The following is a 25,575-nucleotide window of genomic DNA, read 5'->3' on the forward strand; positions in this document are numbered from 1 at the left end:
CAACTTCAACTTATTAGATCGTAAGGTTTTATTATGCAATTTGCAATTTTGTTAAATTTTGCAATGGATTCTATATTTGATTATCTTTTATTTTGTGATATTGATAATTTTGTAATTTTAGTAAATTTTAATTGTTATTGTTATTTTTGTTTACTTTTTGTAAGCTTTGTTCATAAAATTGTACAATTTTTAGTGACAGTACAATCTAGTTTGTTTTTAGTTTCTATTAATAAAAGTTTACGTAAATTTCTCACAATACTTCACTACATTCACATCCAGCTCGAAGGACCATTGAGCCCCGATGAAATTCTACTGTTCCATAAAATTCTACAGTCTCACGCTGCTTTTTCAATACACATTCTCACTTTCTAACAATCATCATTTATATTTTCTTTTTTTAGAATGCAGTTGCAAATATTAATTTAAGCGTCTTTAATAAACGTCACTTACGTTTCTCTTTTGTAACAAATACTCTCTAAATACTAGTTGTCTGAGCGATATTAAATTCTTTGGATCGACTCCATATCCGAATTGCTCCAACTACTATTTAGTGATGTCACTTCTGCGTATTTAACGACAATCAAAAAACTTCACAGCTTTTATTATTTATATAAAAACAAACTAGTTATGTGTAATAGCGTCTTGATTTGTTCTAGTTAAAGGAAAGCGATGTATCTATCAATCAATCTAACAGTGATTGAACGTTTCCTTTTGCCGTTGGCGCCTTCAAATCAGATTCTGATTCAATTTCACTTCCCTCTTTTTACTGGCGGCACTTTAACGCTACGCTATGACGGACTTTGAAACGTTAAGGCTAAAAATCGTCTGGCGTTTTGTTTATGTCTACGTCTATTTCAAATTTTACAATATCGACACATTTACATATTTCACAAAATTGTTAAAGCTTTGAAGAAACTAAATTTAATCAGAAAAATTATCAAATGTTTCACACGAAGGTAAAAATAGATGGTGTTATGGTTTCAATCGGTAATAGTAATTTTCTGAAAATTTCTGAAAAAGGAAGTTTGCATTGCATTGTGTATTTATCTAAATTATTGTTTTGCTAATATCAGTGCCAAATACCTAACGAAGCTTTTAATTATGACTCAGTGATACAGACAAATATTTAGCGTAGGTTATGGTTTATGAATTTCTTTTCCACTACATTATGTTTATGTAGAATATACTACCAGAGTCGGAATAAGCCCCATCGTCACTTTCATTCATAAACAAGTCAGTATTGATTTTAAAATAAAAGATAAATCCACTGGTAATGTATACCAATTTATTGCAGAAATTGAATGCTAGTACATCCTCGTAACGTATAGCTAGTTTTAACAATCAATGCAATCAACCACGATATAGCAGAATCATTATATTTAAGCCAAACATGGTGACTAATTCCACTTAAAGGTAATAGCTAACAAGATATAATATATTATGATGCTTGAATAAAACCCTATTTTTGTCACCTTTAACCTTAAGCTGTTATATCAGGATTGTATTCAGTCGAAAAGTTAATTGATTTAAAAAATGGAAATATATATATATATATATATATATATATATATATATATATATATATATATATATATATATATATATATATATATTGTTGTGGTATTCAAAATTGAAGGGTAAAAATATTAAATGTACGATGAAATCAATATTTCAGAGATTATAGAAAATAAAAAAAATGCTCCGAGCTGCCTGGAATTAACCAAAGGTAATCTTAGTCATAAATAATATTTTGTATAAATATAACAAGTGCAATAGTGCGGGTACAATGAATAGAAGTTAACGATGGTTTTTCCCCATAAGCCATAAAGTGTTCCGTAAGCCGGATTTGCGCCATGAAAAGGACAATAAAAATAGTTAATAAATAAATGATTGTTCGGAATATGTAAATACCCAGTAGAAATTAAGGGTCCTTGTAGAAATAATATGAATTAGGAAAGTTTGTAGGTATTTCTGATTTTATGTGGGAGTGGTATGCAAATTTCTGATTGGCCGAGAATTTGGAAAGTGGTGATGGGTGTGTATAATGAGAGGTTGGATGAATGGATAGAGGAGATGAGAGAGTTAGTTAGTTCCAGTTTCTAAAAGTGAATGGTTGGTTTTCGAGGTGGTATCCAAGGGTAGTAAGTGATAAAGAATAAGTTGTGAGTTGGTGAAGTAATTGTGTCCGACGGTAGCTGATCTGGTACAAATTTGTAAGTAATTTTTTCCTACTTGTATTCTACGTATCGCTGTTTATTTCGGAACGAGAGATTAAGTTTGGCGAGAGGAAAAGAGGCTGGCATCATTGGAAAGGTACGTGCATTCGAAGGAGAGCATTGAAGACACTAAATTGCAATATCTTGTTTAATATTCCCAATTACATAGGAGGCTGCTGAGAACTGATAGTTCATTTTGCATAGAACAAGGAATTGGACAGCTCAAGGCAGAGGAAGCGTTTCAACGGGAGAAACATTCATAATATATTAAATTTGAGAACTTTGGGTTAAAAAATATTATATCATATTAGTAACGTGTGAATAAGTTGTCGATAGTCGAAGGAGATCAAATTTGTTCTGAGAGGGGACACGGAGCTGTGAAGAGAATTGGATAATTCATACAAATTTTTCTTGGTACAATCGTTATATCAAAATTGCATTAGGAAGGACACTGAATATTATTTGATTTGTTTATGTAGAATAATAAGCTGTATCTTAGATTGTAGTTGTATTATATTATCCATGCATTATTGAAGGTTCACGTACGTAGAACGAATTTTATTTGATAAACATTGTATGCTAATAATTTTTGGAGTTATTTTAATCAGTTTATTTTATTACATTATTTTCATATCATATTATGTTGTTTTATTCCGTTATTTTTTGGACCTAACCCATCAGCTGTAAAGTATAGATATTGAAGCACGAGTAAAACCTGAGATAACAAAATTGAAAGGTGTGATATAAATCATAAATCAAAAATTTAAATAATGTTTTATATATATTTTTTGTAAAGTTTTAAAATTAAAATTCTAGATATCACATTAATATATATATATTATATATTAATATATATATATATATATATATATATATATATATATATATATATATATATATATATATATATATATCAACCTTGTCTTTATTAAAAAGTATCTAAAATATATAGAAAAAAAATTGGCACCATAGACGATGACTTAAAGGCGCTCTAATACATCTTTCTAGATTTTTTTGGGGCTAGCCCGATGCTGAATCCTAATGTTTGCTAAGAGTGCATCAGTCTCTTAATACTTTATGTAGGTGGTCACTCATTTGTGTAGGTAGTTCAGGTTAAACTCAAGTAAAAATTAAAAATAATCAAGATCTTCCACGGTATATTTCTAGACATACAGAATCAATTAGAAGGGCATTTGCAAAGTAAATAAATCATGTATACAGAGTGTCCCCGAAAATAGTGCGTTCCTTAAAGGTATTGGTAGAAGGCACCATTTGGAGCAAAAATGTCATATATTTTTTTTCTAAATTCAACCGTTTGACAAAAAAAACGAAAATACATTTTGGATACATGCAAAAAGAAATCTGTCAACTACGTACTGTACGGAAATCTAAACGTAGAGAGTCACAACTTTAGTAAAGAGATATTTTGGAACAATCGTGTTACCGTGAAAATGTTTTCGATTCGTGAATACCATGATATGTTGATTATTTATGGAAAAGCGCAGTGTAACAGTAATTTAGCTGTCCAAATTTATGTCGGGAATTTATGTATATTGGAATGCCAAAAAACGTTGTTCATATAACATTTGAGATACAACTTCTACATCCATACTACTGTCAAAGAGTACAAGATTTACAACAAGGTGATATTGCTCTAAAATTAACATTTTTTAGGTGGTTTCGATAACTCGAAATTGCGTCTAAAAATCTTCGAGGGAGAAACACCTTAAGAATTGCGTCTTGGAATCTTCAAAGAGAATAAACGTTATCCAATTGGTTATTTACATTTACAAACGCCACTAAGCGAAATCAAATAGCTGACTAGGAGAATATTATTGACAAAAGCGAGATCTTCGTGTCGTTGGAGATATTCATCGAGTTAGAATCTATGGAGAAGCTATGAGCATATTAACGTGTGTATTAAAAACGGCGTAGGTAGGCGTGGCTAACGATGATACTAATATGGCGGTAGGATCATGGCCGGACTCAATAATATTAAAACTACTATAAAAATATGACTAGTTATTCAGAAGATTTAATCATAATCTAAAAAAGTGCAATATATTTTTAATAAACTATGATTTATTTATCCCGCGGTAAACACTAAAAACACGATATATTATACATAAAGATAAATTAATACAGTCAAATACTATTAATTTATTCTCTGAAGTACGGGCCATTACTTTGTTTACATATTTGTATACTAACCTGTAGAACGTTATTCATGCAATATTTTGACGTGACAACGTCTTAAATTAGGTTGTGGCTCGGAGTCACTCATGAAAAAGTGTAACGCCCGCTCACGTCTGTTACGATGAGTCACCGAACGAGAGAGAGGCCCGCCGGACCGGCGAATGCCTTGCGTCTCTCTCCCACTCAAACATGATCGGTCCGCTACGCGCGCAGCACTAGAGAATTAGGCGCGTTGAATCGGTGCGTGCTTGTGTCTCTGTCTTTCTTGAGCGTTCTTGGCGTTGGAAAACCGAGAAAGCGTCATAATACAAGTTCACACGTGTGGTTAAAGTATCGTCAGCTGTGTCTGTAGTGAAAATGTGGAGTGCTTAGATTCGTCATTTACAACAACTACAACAATAAAGGTAAATAATTGTACACTAATATTTCATTATCGTAAACTATGATTGATTGATTAATTGTTAGACTGACACAAAAGTTGAGAAACTGAGTTTATAGGTTATGTCATACTATTGACAAATGTTGATAGTGTTAAGTAAATTATTAGTTTAAATCAATCGTAATTCAGTCGATTGAGAAGAAACAGCGCGTATTGCTAGTCAAAATATATTTCTATAGTTAAAATTTGTGCAATTCTTATTTTCATTCAATTCCTTGTTCCTATTGTGCAATTTAATAATATTCATATCAATAAATATTCTACCGAGAAAAAGACGTTGTCACGTAAAATCTTCGCCCGTAAAACCGACTTTACAGGCAACCGATTTTTTTTTATTAACATTGCTTCTGGTACTGCAACTACGTTGAGAACAAGAAACCATTATTATGCACTATCACAATATATTATTACAGTTTCTATAAAAGTATTATAAAACTAAAAATATTCGAAAAACAACAAACGTAAACAAACATATACGATCTGTCAAAAGTGTCAAAACAATCTTAACGAAATGGCCGAAGTTAGGTCGTTTTTAGTCACGTGATGCCCTCTCCATAGATTCTAATTCGATGGAGATATTTTATGATTCTAATTTGGCGGTAAACAAGTGAAGTGGTAGCTGGATTATCTCAGTAATACAATACAATTTTTTTGGTGAAAATATTCCATTTTTTAAATTTTTTTACGATCAAAACTAATTTAGATGTTGACGTTTTAAGTTTGCACTTAGGTGTGAGAAGTTCCTTTTTTAGACCCTTTCAGAGTAAGGGGTGCTTTATAAGTGTTAAAAATATTAAATAGTTGCGAAATAAAACATATGCGAGATATGAATATTAAATTGATTTTCAAGTCACTACAAAATGCATTATAAGATAATTTTCTTTGCAAATTTTGTCTTAAAGGGTAGCTTTTAAGGGTTGAAAAATAATTATATATTATAAAATGCATCCCCATATGATAAATAAATTTTTATTGAACATACTTAAACATGATTAATATTTAAATACCGTAAAATCTGCAGTTTTTGGTAACAAAAAGGAGTTTTCATCCCTTAAAAACAAAAACCACACATTTGAATCATATAATTTTTTAAGGGGATTAAGCTTACTTGCACAATTTCATAAAAATCCGTCTGGTTCTTTAAAATCCTGAGGTTTTACTATATTTTATCGAAAAAGAATGGACTAATAAGCATTTTAAAATTCGCTTCATTAGGAAAATTTAATTTTTACATCTATCAAATTGTTTTAAAGCCACTTGATAATTGATCGTCACGTTCGCCTTGAAGCTGCACTATCATCAAGTTTCTCAGTGTACGTTTCATTCACTTACTTTCTACAAGTAAATCGCTAATTCAGCTTAATAAAAAATATTAATAAGGAAGTCCTATTCATGAATTATGTAAGAGAAGATTAACAAGATCTTTCAACGTGGTTTGTTGACAGAAAAGGCATTATGTGGGATAAGCTTTTGATTGAATAATGAAAGTAGTGTAGGCTCTTTTTGAGATCGGGAATGTTTCACATTCCTCCGATTCAGAACAATTGAAGAGATAGTTCAATTTATATTTTAATAAGATTCACTTGCAAGGAATTCAATGGAAATGATCGATTTGAAACAACTTTGAGTTAAGAAACGTGGGTTTAGATAGTCTGTTTAATAAATGAAATGCTGACAATGATTGTTTTTAAATCATGTTTACAAACTCACAGGTAATTCTCAAATATTGTTGTAGAAGACTGGGCAGATCATATTACTAGTTCCGCCAAAACACAAGTGTACGCCAAAAAAAGTCCTGAAGGAATTTCTAGAGTTGTGCTTCACTTATTCATTATTATTATCAGATGATTCTGACACTACAATTTTTTTGCTGTTTTGTTAAGTTTTAGATAGGTTCCTAGGTGTTACCCATTGCAACACTTATTTTAGGCAAAAAATGAAAAAAAAAACTAAAAAAATACGTATTTTGCACCTATGAACGCTCATAAATAAACAATAACTAAAATTTTTTTGTTGAATGAACTGGGGGATTGCTCCTGAGGTTGCCCTTTATAACCTATGCCACATTACATAAATTTCTGGATTACAGTGTAAAATCACCCTTTTTTCACCCACAGCCAGGGCCACCGACTTATGTCCTTTCTCGTTGAAAACAACATTTTATCACAAAGTCAGTTCGGCTTTTTATCTAATAAATGTACCAGTGTTGCTATGTTTTCTGTACTACATGAGGTCTATCAAGCACTAAACAATAATCTTTATACTGCCACTGGTTTTTGTGACTGTTGCGTTCTGCACATACGATGACCTCAATATAACAATTGGGGTCATCCTGAAGGGGGAGAGAAGATATTTTGTTCAATCTAGAACACGCTGGTTTCCCCCTTTTTAGATTGGGTATGTATATTAAAATAAAAGAAATGAAAGCAAGTGGACTGTATAAAACTCTATTTTAAAAAGAGGTGAAATAAACCATAAATATACATAACCCAATATACCTACAATTATAAATAAAGAAGAATATAAACTTAAAAGAAGAAGAATATATGTAGTACAAACTTACACACAAAAAGAGAACCATAAACAAAACAAAACTGTCGATTGTATATATACCACGTTATAGATAGAAATAATATACAAAAAAATTTAAAAATATGAATATATATGTCATATAAACACAAAGTATTAAACTCAATGCAAAAGTATACTCATAATACACATTATGAGTTAATATTAGGTAATAAAATACACAACACTGTGATATATATACAAAAAGAATAGTGAAATTATTATAATATGAAAAATATACAAATCTACATAAAGGTAATGAAATGTTCTCAATCAAGTTCAATCGCGATCGCGGCACAACTGATAATAATTGGGCACCAAATAAACGTACTTGGCCCATGCAGCAACAAAATTATGGTGTATTGTAGCTTACCCCATAAATCATAGCACCAATCGCTATTACCAACGTCTTCATCGACGTACACCAGGAACCACAAAATTTCTAATTTCAACTTTTCTGCATCAAACCGACTTCCTCGGTCAAAGGACCGCTGGCAAGTGTCTTAAGGTACTCTTAACCCAAACGCACACACATGTGTGTGGTTTGAGAGATAAAACTCGACTCCTCTTCCTATTCTTATCTCAAATGTGTGTCATTTTGCAGATGGCCCGTCTCGTAATATGTAGTTTTTAACACAGATGCACCCTTGAACATGGAATCTTGATATACGGGGAGAATCAAAACTACCACAAAGTCTGTTAGTATTATATAAATGTTTATATCTCGTTGCGAAACTGCAACATTCTCCCCGCGTTGGCATACGTGCCAATAAAACATAACTGTACTTTGCACTCCCGACGCACTGTACAAATTCCGAAACCGTAAACACTTCTTCGGTTACGAAACGAGCGCCACACTTAAACAACAAAAAAGAGCGCCACATTAACAAAAGAGCACAAAGAACAATAACTTATACATACGATAATAGGTTACAAATACATAACTACATACTAAATATACATCACTACAATTATACAATTCTCAGTACTATACATAAAACAGATTTCCTCTCTTATAGGAAGTGCATTCCTCTATTATCCTAGGATACAACACATGAACTTTAAGCCATCGAGATGTGGCGATACAAGCGAATCCTCAGGATATTATGAACGGACCAGTTAACCAACGGGACCGTATGAAAAAGAACGAGGAAAGAAAGAAAAGTGATGTATATCGTTAGAAGGCAACAATCAGGATGTCTCGGACACCTATGAGAGACGGCACTCAATATAAATACTACAAATAACCTTCTAATAGTTTGCGACAAGCAAGGAATTGGGAGAAGACAAATATCCTGGTTAACAAACCTAAGGAAATGGTTCTCCGCAACAACAAATAAGTCAAGGGCAAATAAACAGAATATTTGTAGCCGGAATGGCCACTAAAATATTCGAAACGAATAAGCAGCAAAGGTAAAAGCAATATCGTATGAATTGTAACACTGTCCCTAGATATTAGCAATCTACCTGGACAGACATAATCATGACGAAAATGTAAAAATGCAAAACGAAGAAACTATATTCTTCCATAAGCTTTATTCATAAACGATAATTATGATAATTCGAACAACAATAAGCAAATTATATCTCAGGGTGAGACTTAGCTCCCTCTCGATAAAAAAGATAAAAAAAGCGGCGACTAATTCTAAGCTAGGAGTAGACTTAGTCAATTATATTAAATCAAAATTACGATAAATAAAGAAATAAAGAATAGATAAAATACGAACATTATACTATTCAATAAACAAGGCTTTTTATACATAAGAAGGCAATTTTGAAATGAACAAAAACAAAAATGGTGCGACTCCTAAGAATTCTTTGTACCTTAAAGAATTCGTACAATGTCACTATAAAATGTCATAACTATCCAAACGTTAAAACCGTTAGTTTAATATAACGTGGCGCAAATACATAAACAAATAAAGCTACGCAAGCTTTAAGCAAAAAATATATCCCATAATCTATGGCAATAAAAAGAAATCTCGAACAGGTAACACAATGATGGATGGGACTTTCAACATTATAAAATGTGCAACAACTAAGTCCGAAATGATCTCTACAATTGGACGTACCTTGGGGCCCTACATGGCCCAACTGTACGTGTGTTTTAAACATCTTCAAACCAACTAGATTGTTAGAATAAGGAATGGTAGCATTCCTCAACATACCGCTAACTGTCGTACGGTGAATAATTTCCTCTGGAAATAAATTCGGAATATCCAACTGATTATCCGGATTGGCAATACCGGATGGCAACGATTCCAATATACGAGGAAACGAGAGACTTTTTAAGTCTTGAACGATAAGCAATTCAGCTTGCTTTTTACGAACGTTTCTGATGAAACAAAACACAAATGCTTTTACTCGGCGTAAACGAGAAAGATAGGAGTACATTTTAAACATATGTAGCCCGAATGTTAAATCTAGAGATGGATGTAATACCACTCTAGTAACTTTTGACCCAATCATGGTCGCAACATCTAAGTTTTTAGATTTTTTAAAATTGTCTCGGTCACGAGACGATAAGAATTTTGGCTCACAATGCCAAGATTTCGATCGAGCCAGTGTATCGGGGTTAGCTCCCCGCGAAGCTGTATCGACAGCGTCATCGTCAGACACCCCATCATGGATGTCGTGCAAAGAAAAATCCTTAGATAAGGATTGAATATTAGAAGGGACCTGAGGTCCAGAGAGATGTACATTATTAAAGGATAGCCCCGTAGAAGAACTCGCGTTTGTATGATCGTCACGAGTCTTGTAGGACTCACTATCATTTACCATTGTAACAGGTGGAAGGCAATATGCAATACTGCTAAGGCCCGTAGGTAACGCCTTAGGGACAGTATCTACATGAGCTGAAGTCGATGATAGCTGACCTGACGAACTAGGCGCCATCACACGAGGTATCTGAGACGTAGATGTCTCGAAAGAAGGTTGAGGTTGTGAAAAAGATGAGTCTTTTAACATATCATTTTGAGAAGATTTAACTACATTGAGTAGATGGCATAAATCTGAAATAAGTGTGGTAGGTCTTTCCCCCACATGTAACCTAGAAGAACAATGGGATGCACTACCTACTTTATAATACGTAAAGGATGAGAGGACGGGCTCCCATATTATAAGTCCCATTGCCTTACAAAACAAATCATCTACAATATTTCGATCCTCGCTATCTTCAGCGGAATCTACCAATAAATTCTCGATTGCATCCTGTGCGCATTCATATTTATCATATTCAACCTGTAAATACTCACGACGAACTTTCAAAAGATAATCAATATCGACCAATGAAACATTTTCTGCAATCCAATTACAGTGACGAATAATTGCATTCTTAGCAGACCGTCTCTTGAATTTGAGGGTTTCCATTGTTTAGACAAAAATGGAGCAGCTAATATTTAAAACTGATAAGACAAAGAAGAAAAAGATTGTGAACGAGTAAAAGTAATTGTAAATCCCTGGATTTGTTACAGAAACAAACCAAAGAGATATACTTGTATTAGTCGAAAGCAGGTCTCTATAATAAGACAACTACAAACAAAATAAAAACGACAAGTCTCCACAGACCAGGTATCTTATCAAGGAAAAGATATATCCCAACATAAAACGATTTCAATCTGTTACTAATGTCCCTACAATCAGGAAAAATTAAACAAAAAAAAATGGTTGCAATAACCGAAAATACTTTTTCCAACCTCACAAACACTAACGAACACAAAAGAAGAAATGTCTCTACAGACTGGGTATCTTTTTTCACAAAATAAATACCCCAATGTAAATGGTTATACAAACCGCAAAAAGGTCTCTAGCATAAGAAAACCCTGAAAAAGTAAAAGTAAGAATGTCTTTCGGCAGACTGAGTATATGCTTAGACAAAAGAAATACTCCACTAAAAGCACTTTCAAAAAATTAGCAAGAAATGGTTATAAAACCTGAAAAAAGGTCTCTGTTATAAGAGCACCTTGAATAATGTATATAAAAAAAGATAGTCTTTCGGCAGACTGAGTATATGCTTAGACAAAAGAAATACTTCACTGTAATAAGTACGAAAAAATCAGCAAAAAATAGGTATAAAAACACCGGAAAAGGTCTCTGTCATAAGAGCACCTTGAATAAAGGATGTAAAGAAGAAATAGTCTTTCGGCAGACTAGGTATCGTCTTTCGGCAGACGAGTAGGTATCTTTTTACATAAAACAAATACCTGACTATATAGTTATGATAACCGCAAAAAGGTATACAGTAAATAAACCTTGTACAACGTAAAAAGTAAAATGTCTTTCGGCAGACTGGGCAACTTTTCAGATAAAAGAAAACCCGACTATACTATGGTTGTGATAACCGCAATAAGGTCTCTAGCATAAGAGAACCTCGCCAACGAAATAGTCTTTCGGCAGACTAGGTATCGTCTTTCGGCAGACGACTGGGTATCTTTTCCAGCTAAAAGAAATACCCGACTATATAGATATGATAACCGCAAAAAGGTATACAGTAAATAAACCTTGTACAATGTAAAACGTAAAATGTCTTTCGGCAGACTGGGTAACTTTTCAGATAAAAGAAATACCCGACTATACTATGGTTGTGATAACCGCAATAAGGTCTCTAGCATAAGAGAACCTCGACAAAGAAATAGTCTTTCAGCAGACTAGGTATCGTCTTTCGGCAGACGACTGGGTATCTTTTCAGATAAAAGAAATACCCCAACAAATAGTTATCACAACCAACTAGGCTCCTACCATAAGGAACCCGTGAGCAAGACAAATAAAATGGTTATCATAATTGATAAGGTCCCTACCATAAGGAAACCATAAACAATGACATATTAACTGGTTATCATAACCGACAAGGCTCCTACCACAAGGAAACCGCAACTACACATGGAAAAGAACATGGAAAAAAGGTATCTACTATCAGAGAACCCTAAACAAACAAAAGAACAGAAAAAGAAGAAGAAAATCCGGCTCGAAGGACCATTATGTTGCGTTCTGCACATACGATGACCTCAATATAACAATTGGGGTCATCCTGAAGGGGGAGAGAAGATATTTTGTTCAATCTAGAACACGCTGGTTTCCCCCTTTTTAGATTGGGTATGTATATTAAAATAAAAGAAATGAAAGCAAGTGGACTGTATAAAACTCTATTTTAAAAAGAGGTGAAATAAACCATAAATATACATAACCCAATATACCTACAATTATAAATAAAGAAGAATATAAACTTAAAAGAAGAAGAATATATGTAGTACAAACTTACACACAAAAAGAGAACCATAAACAAAACAAAACTGTCGATTGTATATATACCACGATAGAAATAATATACAAAAAAATTTAAAAATATGAATATATATGTCATATAAACACAAAGTATTAAACTCAATGCAAAAGTATACTCATAATACACATTATGAGTTAATATTAGGTAATAAAATACACAACACTGTGATATATATACAAAAAGAATAGTGAAATTATTATAATATGAAAAATATACAAATCTACATAAAGGTAATGAAATGTTCTCAATCAAGTTCAATCGCGATCGCGGCACAACTGATAATAATTGGGCACCAAATAAACGTACTTGGCCCATGCAGCAACAAAATTATGGTGTATTGTAGCTTACCCCATAAATTATAGCACCAATCGCTATTACCAACGTCTTCATCGACGTACACCAGGAACCACAAAATTTCTAATTTCAACTTTTCTGCATCAAACCGACTTCCTCGGTCAAAGGACCGCTGGCAAGTGTCTTAAGGTACTCTTAACCCAAACGCACACACATGTGTGTGGTTTGAGAGATAAAACTCGACTCCTCTTCCTATTCTTATCTCAAATGTGTGTCATTTTGCAGATGGCCCGTCTCGTAATATGTAGTTTTTAACACAGATGCACCCTTGAACATGGAATCTTGATATACGGGGAGAATCAAAACTACCACAAAGTCTGTTAGTATTATATAAATGTTTATATCTCGTTGCGAAACTGCAACAGTGACTATGCCAAAGCTTTTGATAGTGTAATTCGCGACATTTTGATAAAAAAAAACTTTTCTTTCTTTTTCTTTTTTTTTAATATTGCAACTCTTCATGCAATTATAACTTCTGGTCTATTTTTTTTTACTAAAGACACGGAAGTGTACTTACATTAACATCTGGTCAGTAAGACCAATTATCAATTTGTTTCTAACTTAAATTACTAATGAAATCTTAAAATTAGGTATCTACTCACTAGTATCTTTCCTATTATTTCTAATAACTAGCATGCTTAAATTAACTTAAACTTAAATTTAGCATGCATACTCGCACAACACTTTACTCTGCTTTTCACTCACTCATTATACCAGTTCAAAAGGCTTTGTTCTTTTGAGCCTTCTCTCTAGGTTCGTATTGTCGAGGAGCTGGATAGCCTCGACGTTTACATGATGATGGAGTCATTGTTCATGGCTCCCTGCAAATTTCTTGATTATCTGATTGACGTCTTCCATCTTGAGGTCCCGGTGAAGCTCGTTGTTCCTAACGTACCAAGGCGCATCTACGATGTTCCTCAGCACTTTATTCTGGAATATCTGGATTACTTTGATGTTACTAGGCTTGGCACAGCCCCAGAGTTGGCAGCCATAGGTCCATACTGGTCTCAGTATTTGTTTATAGATTAGGAGTTTATTATTTATGACATCATTTATTCTAATTGGAATATTATTAATTCTCTTATTGGTAAAATTTATATGGACTGATTTATTCTCATTCAGCTTAATTTTCCATTTTTTGGTTCATTCATGGATTTTATTTATTGAATTTTGTAGTTTTTCTGTAGCTTCTTCGATGGTGTCACTTACCGCTAAGACAGCAGTGTCATCTGCGAAGGTAGCTATGGTGTCGTCTTCTAGTTCAGGTATATCACACGTGTATATTACGTATAGGACTGGACCCAATAGACTCCCTTGTGGAACACCTGCTTAAATATCCTTGAGATCAGTGTATGCATCTTCTTGTTTAACTCTAAAATGTCTGTTCGCTAGATATGATTGTAATATATTTGAATATTGTTTAGGCACGAATGATTTAAGTTTATGTATCAAACCCTTATGCCAGACTTTATGAAACGCCTGTGCCACATCTGATCTATTGAAAATAAAAACCTGGTAAACAAGAAATCTATATTATATTCAACAAAAAAATTATACAACCATCTCCCTTTTCAATTTAAACCTACAACTTCTTTCCTTAAGTTCCGTAAATTGTTTGCAATGGATTGTATATTTTATTATCTTTTATTTTGCGATATTGACGATTTACGTAATTTTAGTAAATTTTAATTGTTATTGTTATTTTTTTGACTTTTTGTAAGCTTTGTCCATAAAATTGTACAATTTTCAGTGACAATAAAGCATATTTCTATTCTATTCTATTCTATTCTTTGTAGTGTAATGAGGATGGAGTGTATTGAGGAGTCTTATATAATACTGGAAAATTCATGGGGTACTCATTATCCTGGGCTATCTCTTTTCTTTGTGAAGATAACACCGCATGAGTCTTCTCTGGACTTAAGGCTATGTTCCAGCTGTAGATATCTTACAGCTTTATCCAGGTGTTTTGTTGCGATGGCAGTGTCATCTGCATGAAAGGCTGAGTAGTGTTCTAGCTGCTCTTGGCATGTCTGCTGTATAAATTCTATATAGAAGGAGTGATGAGACCGACCCCTGTGGTATTCCAGCTTCCGGGGCTGCGTGTTCAGATAAAACTTGTCCTACCTGAACCCTGCTTACGAAAAAATATTGTACATTATTGAATGTGAAGATTTAAAACTCCACAATAAACAAAACATCAAATTGGGAAGTTTTAGGGTAGTTAATAACTTTTTTTTTCTTAAATAAACTTGAGCGCTTCGAATGAATTTAAAAAAAATTGACATTAGAGGGTCTACGGGGCAAAATGGTTTGGGAAACACTGGTTTTAAACACTCTCATCGATTATGCAGTCAAGAAATTATACAGCATCCTATATTTACTCGGTCCATGAAGAAGTATCTGATCGTTTGGATTACAGAAAATATACTCCAGGATATATGCCACTTAGTTGACATTACATATAATTCCATTTTTCTTATTCTCCGGTAAACGCAGGATATTTTTAACCCTAGAATACTAACCATCGTAATTTTTACGACGCCAATGTCATTATTGTAGGATATTGTGGAAGGGGTACACCAGTATCTCTCGCCCGCTCATATATTCTTACATTAGTGTATATCGAAACGTTTTACAAGTACACTGACGCCTACACTATTAGTGAAGTACCTGCAAATGAGCACAGCTTCGTAAATATTACGAAGGTAAGTGGTAACGTTATAATTGCCAAAAACAACGATATTGTCAGTTTTTATTTTTTTTTATTGTCAGTTTTTATTTTTTTACTATCAGTTATTTTTTTATTATCAGTTTTTATTTTTTTTTAGTGTGAAATATGAATATGAAACAGAGAGACATGCACAGGCCCCTCACGCAGCGGGAGTTGGAAGCTGAGTTGCAATTATGTCTGGAAGAAATTTGGCCAGATGAATCAGATAACAATTCTGATAAATCGGAAAGTGAATCTGAAACAGAAGATGTCGTTTTAGAAGCATTCAGTCCATCTGAATCAGAGTTCGAACCATCAAGCGAAAACGACTCAGATTCCGACCATGACTTGCCATCCACTAGTAAGAAAAGAAAAAGAAGTTCTTAAAAGAGTAATGAGTTGGAAAAACAGTTTACTTCAGTGTTTCCAAGAAAAGAAAGTAATGGCTCTAAAATCGACAAGGAAAATAAATGTCCTGCTCAGCAAACTCTACCAAAAGAAGAAATATCTCCAGAAATTGCAGCTAAAGAGAAGCAAATTCGGTTGCCGTCGAGTCTAAAAGGTAAAAATGGACACAGATGGTCCTCTCAACCAAAGGCCGCAACTAAAACTCCAAAACGTAATTTCGTACATTTTGTTCAAGGCCCCACTAATAAAACCAAGGAAGCACAAACTCCCTTAGATGCTTTTCATTGTTTTATGAGTCCAAATTCACTGGAAAAAATTCTAGAATATACAAATGCCGAAATTTCTGTTAGGGCACAAAAATATAAAGTCGAAAAACTTACAAACTCGAAAGTGAATATTGACGAATTGCATGCACTCCTAGGACTACTTATTTTTGCTGCTGCCCAAAAAGACAATCATTTAGCGACAAGACAAATGTTTGATGACAAAATTTCTGGTGCGATATATAAAGCTACTATGGGCCGGGAAAGATTTGACTTTCTTGTAGAATGTTTACGTTTTGATGATAAAATATCTAGACCACACAGAAAGGAAACAGACCTATTAGCAGCCATTCGTGAAATATGGGATGATCTTATACAGAACTGCAAAACGTCCTATAAGCCCAGATCATACCTAACAATCGATGAGCAGCAGCTACTGGCTTTTAGGGGAAGATGTCCTTTCCGGATGTATATCCCAAACAAGCCAGCCAAATATGGACTGAAAATAGTAATGCTGTGTGACGTAGGTACCAAATATATGTTCGATGCAGAATTGTATTTAGGAAAGGGAACTAAAACCAATGGACAGCCTCTAGGAGAATATTATGTAAAACAATTAACTCAGGGTGTATACGGAAGTAAGCGTAACATAACCATGGTTAATTGGTTTACGTCAGTACCACTAGCAACGGAGCTCTTAAAACCTCCTTACGATTTAACTATTGTTGGTACCCTACGGCAAAATAAAAGAGAAATACCTCCCGAGATGATAAATCTCAAAAATCGTGAAATTGGTCATTCCTTATTTTGCTTTGATGGTGAAAAAACAATGGTATCCTATAAGACAAAAGTAAATAAGTCTGTGCTTCTTCTGTCGACAATCCACAATGGTCCAGTAGAATGTGATCGAACAGGAAAGCCAGATATCATTAAATTTTATAATGCAACCAAGTACGGAGTAGACACATTTGACCAAATGTGCGGAAACATGAATATTTCCAGAAAAACACGAAGATGGCCTCTTTGCCTGTTCTATGGCATGTTAAATATAGCTTGCATAAACTCTTGGATAATTTATAATCATAACCAACAACTACAGCAGAAAAAAACCATCACCAGAAAAAAATTTATGGCCATTTTGTCTGAACAACTGACTAAACCTTGGCTACAGTATCGTGTAAATTGGCCAACTTTGAACCGCTCGGTAAAGTTACTTATTGAAAATATTTTAAATCTGGAGCCGCAGCAAGAACGAATATGCCCTACTGTGTCAAAACGTGCCATGTGTCAATTTTGTCCGTCTAAAAAACGTCGAATGACAACTCATCATTGCGAACACTGCCGACGTCCATTTTGTGGTGAACATCGCGCCCTTTGTTGTCTGTCAGCAGTGTAGTTCTAAAATTTAGAATTTATATTTTTTTGTGATTTTCAGGTTTTAGAAACATCTCTTTGTTCAAAATAATTTGTAAAATTACGTTAAATAAAATACTTTTTCAGTGACCACATTTTTTTTCTCAGGTAGTAAATTTTACGATGGTTAGTATAAATGAAGGTAAAAATAAGGTTAGTATTCTAGGGTTAAAATCCATTTATACATGTAAATTTCAAAAGATTTAAGTATATTTACGTCGCCCTGTATATGCTTACCCCAAAGAGCAAGCATCGAGCGTTGCGCCGTTCGAACATTGTCAGATCGATAGTATAAACGCCGTTCCTGGATTGGCTGCTGGAAATCAATGGCGTGAGCCCACCGATAATATCGATTTTCTTTTGCATGGACAAATTGTATTTCAGCAATATATAGTATAGAACGGTTTCCAATAGTGAGAACAGTGCAGTGATCTACGATATAGGATTTTAATCCCGTCTAAGGTAATGTTATGTCCGCTTTATTTTTATTAATGTTTTTATCGATCTATTACCGTTCGACTTTTAAATTTGTTCGGCGAACTGCAGGTGTGCAAGAGAATCGAGATCTTCGTGTCTAGGTATCGGAGATTCAGGATTCCGCGTTAAGCGTACGAGTAAAACTCCCGCCGATGAGGTTCACTCGCACTCTCGTGCTTGGATTTATTGATTATGGATTTTGTTGGTAGTTAGTTGGAAAATTTAGATTTTCTTACTTTAATAATCGATTGTTGTGTGGGTATTATATGCATTAAGGTGTAGTTTTAAAATCTACGATTCAACAAAAGGAAAAAACAGTAAAAAGTTGTTAATAAATTGTGTCTACGAGGGGCAGCCGAAAAACGATTTTAGCACAGAGACAGGAACTATTTGGGATTCTTCTTCTTCTTCTTCAGATGAAAATTCACTAATGGATGTTAGCGATCACATTTTCCATTAATTCTCTATTTCTTGCAATATGTATCAGAGATTGTATGTCGTTAATCCCTGTCCATTGCCTTATGTTTCGGAGCCAGAGCATTTTCTTGCGTCCCATTCCTCTCTTGCCTTCAATTTTACCCTCGATTATAAGTTGGAGGAACTGGTATTTTTCATTTCGCATAATGTGACCTAGATACGCCGTTTTCCTTTTCTTGATGGTTTCGAAAAGTTGGCGTTCTTGGTTTATTCTTTTAAGGACATCAATATTTGTGATTTTCGCTGTCCATGGTATTTTTAGGATACGGCGATAGAGCCACATTTCGAAAGCTTCTAATCTGTTTATATCCCTCGTTTTGAGTGTCCAGCCCTCTACGCCATATAGCAGCACTGACCACACGTAGCACTTAGTAAACCTTAGTCTCAGTTGAAGATCGAACTCTGAACAAGTCAGTACCTTCTTGAATTTTACGAAAGCTTGTCGAGCTTGCTCAATGCGACATTTTACTTCCCTGTCCGATGCCCAGTCTTCAAAAAGCCACGATCCCAGGTATTTAAATTTACTCACTCTTTCAATGGACTTAGTATTCAGTGTTATGGTGGAGTTTTCAAGTGCATCCAAGTTTCTGGAGATGACCATAAATTTGGTTTTTTTGGTATTAATCTCTAATCCCATTCGTTTACTGTATTCTCCGATTATACTGACAAGTTGTTGAAGATCGACTATGTTGTCACAAATTAAGACACCATCATCAGCATATCGTATGTTGTTGATCAATACTCCATTCACTTTGATTCCCATCTTTGCTTCCTCCAAAGACTCTTGAAATATGGCTTCCGAATAAATGTTAAATAAAAGAGGGAAAAGCACACATCCCTGTTGAACGCCCCTTCTTATATGTATGGGTTTGGATATAGAATTGTCTATTTTTAACTGTGCCGTTTGATGCCAGTACAAGTTTTCAATGCATCTTATGTCTTTTTGGTCTATATCAACTTTCTTGAGGATCTGCATTAACTTGTGGTGTTGGACACGATCAAACGCTTTTTGGTAATCTAAAAAGCATAGGAACACATCCTTCTTCTGATCGTAACAATTTTGGACCAGCACCTGTGTTGCTACTATTGTTGCTTCTCGTGTTCCTAAACCTTGCCTAAACCCGAACTGGGAGTCACTGATGTCCCATTCACATTTTTTGTATAATCTTTGATGTAGTATTTTTAAGAATATCTTTAAAGTGTGACTCATCAGGCTAATGAGTCTGTGATCCTCACATCTTTTTGCATTGACTTTCTTGGGCAGGGGAATAAAGGTAGAGCGTAACCACTGTTGAGGATAGCAGCCAGTTTCATAAATTAAGTTAAATATTTTGTGTAGTGCTGAAATTCCCCTTTCATCCAGTAATTTGAGTATTTCTGACGGGATTTCATTTGGTCCAGGTGCCTTATTGTTTTTTGAATTTAATATTGCCTTTTCTATCTCCTCTTTGGTGATTGAAGGGCCAGTCGTCTGTATAAACTTCACTCATGGGTCTTTCGTCATAGAAGATCTCCTGGATATAAATTTCCCATATATCAATTTTCTCCTTTTCACCCAGCACTATCTGGTTATCCTGATTAACTATGGTAGTTGGTCTTCGTTTTCTGTATATTCCAGCAGTCTCCTTAAGCATTTTATGTAAATTACGGTCGTCGTGCTGTCGTTGTAAATGTTCTAGATCGATACATTGTTGCTTAAGCTATTCATTTTTTGCTATTCTTATTTTTGCTTTTATTTGTATGTTAATGTTTTCATACATATTGCTGCCATCTTGGTTATTCTTGTGTCTTCGTCGTTCTTCCATTAGTAATAGTATTTCTTCTGTCATCCATTTTTGCTTCTTGTTATTTCGTTTGTACCCTAAGTTGTTTTTCATTATGTCTGTTACAGCACTTGTAATCGTATTCCATGTTGGTGTTAGATCTTCGGCAATGTTTGTCGTCAATATTTGAATTTGTGCGTTTATTTCATTGCTTATTTCTGCTTGTATCATTGGGTCTTTCAGTTTGTCCAGTGCTAACTGTTGTTGGGTTTCAGGCTTGTTCTTGTATGAAAGAGCGATCTTTATGACGGCCACTAATAGTACGTGGTCAGAAAGGAACATCTGCTCTAGGGTATGTGCAAGCTCTTTTGACAGTTGTGCTGAATCTACCGTTGATAAGAATGAAGTCTATTTGATTTCTTATTATGTTCTGAGCTCTATCGGATGGAGATTTCCAAGTATAAAGGGGACGGGGGTGGAGTTGGAACCATGTGTTAGTAACTCTCATATTTTCTTCTTGACAACATTGTATAAGTCAGTCGCCCCTTTCGTTCCTTGTTCCAAGGGCCCTGTTTTGTTCCATATTTGGGATTATAAAAACTTTAATTAAAAAATACCTTTATAAAAGGTATATATATTCTAAAAATGCCCTTTCGGGTTACATCACAGAACGTTTTCGGACTAATAAGTCCATCATCAGTGCAGTTACCTAATATAAGTGTCAAAATTTTAATGAAAGCAAATATAAATATTAAATTTTGACCAAGCTTAAAGAACATTTTATGGTTGTACACTTACCAGGTATATACAGATTGAACGAATTTAAAACGGAACATACAATTTAATATATGTCTGTTTGAACTGCATTTGAAATAGTGGACCAATATAAAACTTGGACAAAAATAAATCCATACCCGGTGATAGACATTGTATAAAATATCGTTCAACTATCTGTCTCCTTTTAGGACGCACCTATAGCGCCGCCCAAAGTCAATGTTGCCAATCGCCGTGTAATAATCCGATTCGCGGATCTTTTTGAGAGTTATATCTTCTTCGTATCTTTAAATAAATCGGATATTTGCCTATATTTTTCATTGTATTTACCAATCTACTACAACAGACTAATAACAAAAATAAACTTAATGGTTTGTAGTTATTTCCTTTCTTTCCTGTAAATATTTTATGGTTAACACCTTATTTGAAAAACATCTAAAGGAATGAGATTGGCAACACCGCTCAAAATATCCATCTGACTGCTTAGATAAAGGAAAGAGGAGCTTGCCTAATAGTCGGAGAGAAAGAGCCGACATTTTGAACTGATCATTCCCATTGCAGTTTTGCTGCTTGTTCTATCGCATCTACTGTCTTTGTTCTGGTTCTGATCCACTGGTTAGGTTTTCTATTTTTAAGTGATATACCCAACATTTGTCTCTCCATCGCTCTTTGTGCCTTCCTTATCCTATCCAAATTGGCCTGTGTAAATGTCCATGTTTGTGCTCCGTAGGTGAGCACCGGTACTCTTCTCGATATTTCGGCTGTTTGATTTTCTCTGTTAGCTCTGATTGCTTGTCCTAGATAGATATACTCATTTACCTGTTCTATTTTTTCTGTTTGTATTTTTATTGCCTCTTGGTGTTCCGTGTTTGTCATTACTTTTGTTTTGTTGAAGTTAATTTTTAGGCCTTTTTGCAGTGATTTTTCATGAAGTTCATTCAGTATTAATTCTAGTTCTTGTCGTTAAATAGATTTAATCCTCTATATGTTGATAGATGTCGAGCAGCTGGTCATTTTAGCGCCGATGTATGGGGATGGATTTCATCTAGAGGAATGAGAATAGTATGGCCTATTGATGGCAGGTTTGTTGGGCAGACTTATTTGAATATTCTAGAAAACATCATGTTTCCACGTGTAGAACAGTTGTATCCAGGATATAATTTTATCCTCCAACAAGATAATTGTCCTGTTCACACTGCAAATATAATAAACCTGTGGATCCAGAATAACAACATCGAAACCTTACCATGGCCCAGCTACAGTCCAGATTTAAACCCAATCGAGAATGTGCGGGGGGATATTATTAAACGGTTGTATCGGTGTAATTTTATACCCTTTATGCCGAAGAGCTGTGGCACGGTATACAACGGGTTTGGGAAAAGCTCTCCGAAGAAAACAATTTCATAGTTCCTTTCACACAGATGGACCGATGTAGAAGACTACAAGCTGTTGTCAATGCTGATGGAGATATTACAAAATAATAATTTTATTCTTACATAAATAAATTTAGTTTTGGTCTCCCAGGCCCTTGCTTTCTTTCGAAAGTTTCTTGTTCCCTCCATTTTTTATTAATAGAAAACTGTGGTTCTGCTTAGTTAAAATGTTTTGCTGCCTCTGATGGTGCCCAGAGGCACTATCAGAGGCAGCAAAACTTTATATACTTTATATACTTTATATACTCTTTATAAAATGCAGAAATTCAAAATAATGTCAAAATTTAGACTTTAACAATTATTATAATTTATGAATTAACATATGTAATCAATTGTTTGTTGTTTGTTTGTTTATTTTATTATTTGTCTGTGATAATAAACATAATATAAAGTCAGACCAATCAAATACACTACCTATAGTCGGTTCACAATTTGTTGATAGCCCACTACAAATTTAACCCTAATTAGAAAACTGAAATACAGAGAGGACAGGTAATACGATATAATCGTAAAAACCAACCTAAAACTGACGGTTTAAGACGTTTTCGGCTAACCCACCTTATATCTGAAGGAATACAATACCTTATAATCCTATTACGGGGGTATTTTGAATGGTTAGAGATGAACGACCAGTGTCGTAGAGTATATGATTGAAACATTTATTTGAACTAAATAAATATATTTTTTTAAATTGTACTTATGTAAATTGTATTTTTTAATAAAACTTTTTTAATAAAAAACTCTTTTAATAAAAAAAGATACATTTATTTAACTAAGGAAAAAGGCGCCAAATGTCGCCTGGCAAAATTTCCAATGTGTTTTAAATGTATCCATTATTTTCGAATCCGGAGAAAACTAATAAATATTTTTGAAAAATTTAAACGCAGAATGAAAGATTACATTATTACTCAGGGCAGAAAGTCCCTGAAAACTTCTACAATGTTTATTTTAATATGTTATGGAACAGGGGTGAAAATAAAAGAGAAAATATAGTATAATTTTTAATTGAAAATATTGCATGCAAAAGAAACTTTTTATTTATTGTAAAAAATATTTCATTCTGCCTTTAAATTTTTCAAAAATGCTTTTTAGTTTTCTCAGGATTTGAAAAAAAAATGGATATTGACAGGCGACATTTTGCGCCTTTCCCCTTTAATACCTTACGATTACAACTATTATTACTTACCTTATATAATTACGATTAGAAAACTATTCAAATTCAAAATAAATAGGATCAACTTCGGAATCCGAGTCATCTTGAGGGTTAATAATTAGCGGTTGTGTCTCTACAGTCGCATCAATTATGTTATCAAGATCCCACATTTTTTGTTCTTCTTGTATTACATGCCTTACTGCATCTTTCCAGTTCTGTTCTGTAATATGTTGTAAAGACTCGTATAGCAATTCACGTACAGCTTGTATTTTATATAACGTATTTTTTCTAGCCACATAACTTTTCATTTGTGCCCAAATGAGTTCAATTGGATTTATTTCGCAGTGGTAGGGTGGAAGTCTAAGGACTGTAATGTTTCGCCTTTCCGCCATTTTGTCAACTACGTATTCCTTGAACTTAGATTTGTGTTGCCTGCAATTTTTAGAAGTTCTGCTTTTACCATTCCATCTTCGTAAGGCAGATACTTATTCCGCAGCCAGTCAAGAATATCCTGTTTCTTCCACGCAGTCGTTGGAAGTCTTTCTACTAGTCGTGAATGATAAGGTGCATTATCTAATACTATAATTGAATTTGGTGGTATGTGTTCAATCATCTGCTCAAAATACTCTTCGAAAACATCAGCTGTCATCTCCTCGTGATAGTCTTTTGTGCTTTTGGATTGAAATTCCAACAAACCATGCTTAACAAATCCTTTTTCACTGCCAATGAGAGAAATTATTAATCTACTGCCTTTACCAGAAGGTGGGGAGATACCAGTAGACCAACCTTCCATAAAGGCTTGCCTGGAGCTTAATATATTTTTATCTGACCAAATTTTTTTTAGAGTATGACCTGAGTTTACCCACGTTTCATCCTGGTAGAAGATGGGCCTTCCTTCAGCCCGGAATTTTCGTATGGATCTTAGATAATTTCTTCTCCAACATATTATCTCCTCCCGGTCAATCAAAAGTGATTTTCGGTCTGATTTCTCCCACCGGAAATTTAATTCTTTTAAAACTTGCCACAATTTAGTTCGTCCGATATGAGGCAAATCCGGGTCGTCTCTAACTTCTTGTAACATTGTGTTTAGGTTTGGTATTTCTTTTTTGAAAAAAAAATCCATGAATTTTCCTTCGAATACCATTTTTGGCAAATTCATCAATTTCAATAGGCTTTTTCCCTATCTTTAAGTGTTCGTTTGTGTTTGGGTTAGCTATACCGTGTTTTTTTCTTTCTGATAGGAACCTATATATAGTTGACTCTCCTACGCCAGTCATGTTGGCACAACTTTCGACTATGTTGCAAACAGTGTTTGTGGGATTCTGAGAAACCAGAGCATCGTGAACATTCAGGACAATAGTCTTCTCTCTTGGTGAATAGACAGACTTACTGACTGTACGCAACAGTACCGGTGTAAAACTTGATGATGTTGATGATGAAGCCATCACAAACAATCCAACAAAACGAGCACGAGCGAAAGGTACGTATATGTTCGTAGGTATATGGAATAAAAAATCACTCACGCACTGCATATAATTCGCAAAAGAAATATTCGAGACGCTAATTACTGCCGTAGACGCGGACACACCGACGAGCCGTAAATTACATGCGATCAAAAACGTACTAAACAAAAAAATTGTTTTCGTTCGT

At 34.2% G+C, this 25,575-nt stretch overlaps 2 protein-coding genes across 3 annotated transcripts in view; one reads left to right on the forward strand and one right to left on the reverse strand.

Moving 5' to 3' along the window:
* The window catches only part of LOC140449541 (uncharacterized), a 73,244-nt gene that overhangs the window by 28,668 nt on the left and 19,001 nt on the right, over positions 1-25,575 (forward strand). The window contains exon 1 of one of the 2 annotated variants that reach the window (XM_072542747.1): positions 18,239-18,310. The exons of the other annotated variant lie outside the window; for it this stretch is intronic. The gene's annotated coding sequence lies outside the window, so the exon portion shown is untranslated. Of the gene's footprint in view, positions 1-18,238; positions 18,311-25,575 lie in introns of those variants that run through there. 2 annotated transcript variants of the gene reach the window in all.
* Positions 1-25,575, reverse strand: part of mthl1 (adhesion G-protein coupled receptor methuselah-like 1) — a 368,256-nt gene that overhangs the window by 18,062 nt on the left and 324,619 nt on the right. The window lies entirely within an intron of this gene.

This window comes from Diabrotica undecimpunctata, chromosome 9 (genome assembly GCF_040954645.1).
Source record: "Diabrotica undecimpunctata isolate CICGRU chromosome 9, icDiaUnde3, whole genome shotgun sequence".
Classification (NCBI taxonomy): Eukaryota; Metazoa; Arthropoda; class Insecta; order Coleoptera; family Chrysomelidae; genus Diabrotica; species Diabrotica undecimpunctata.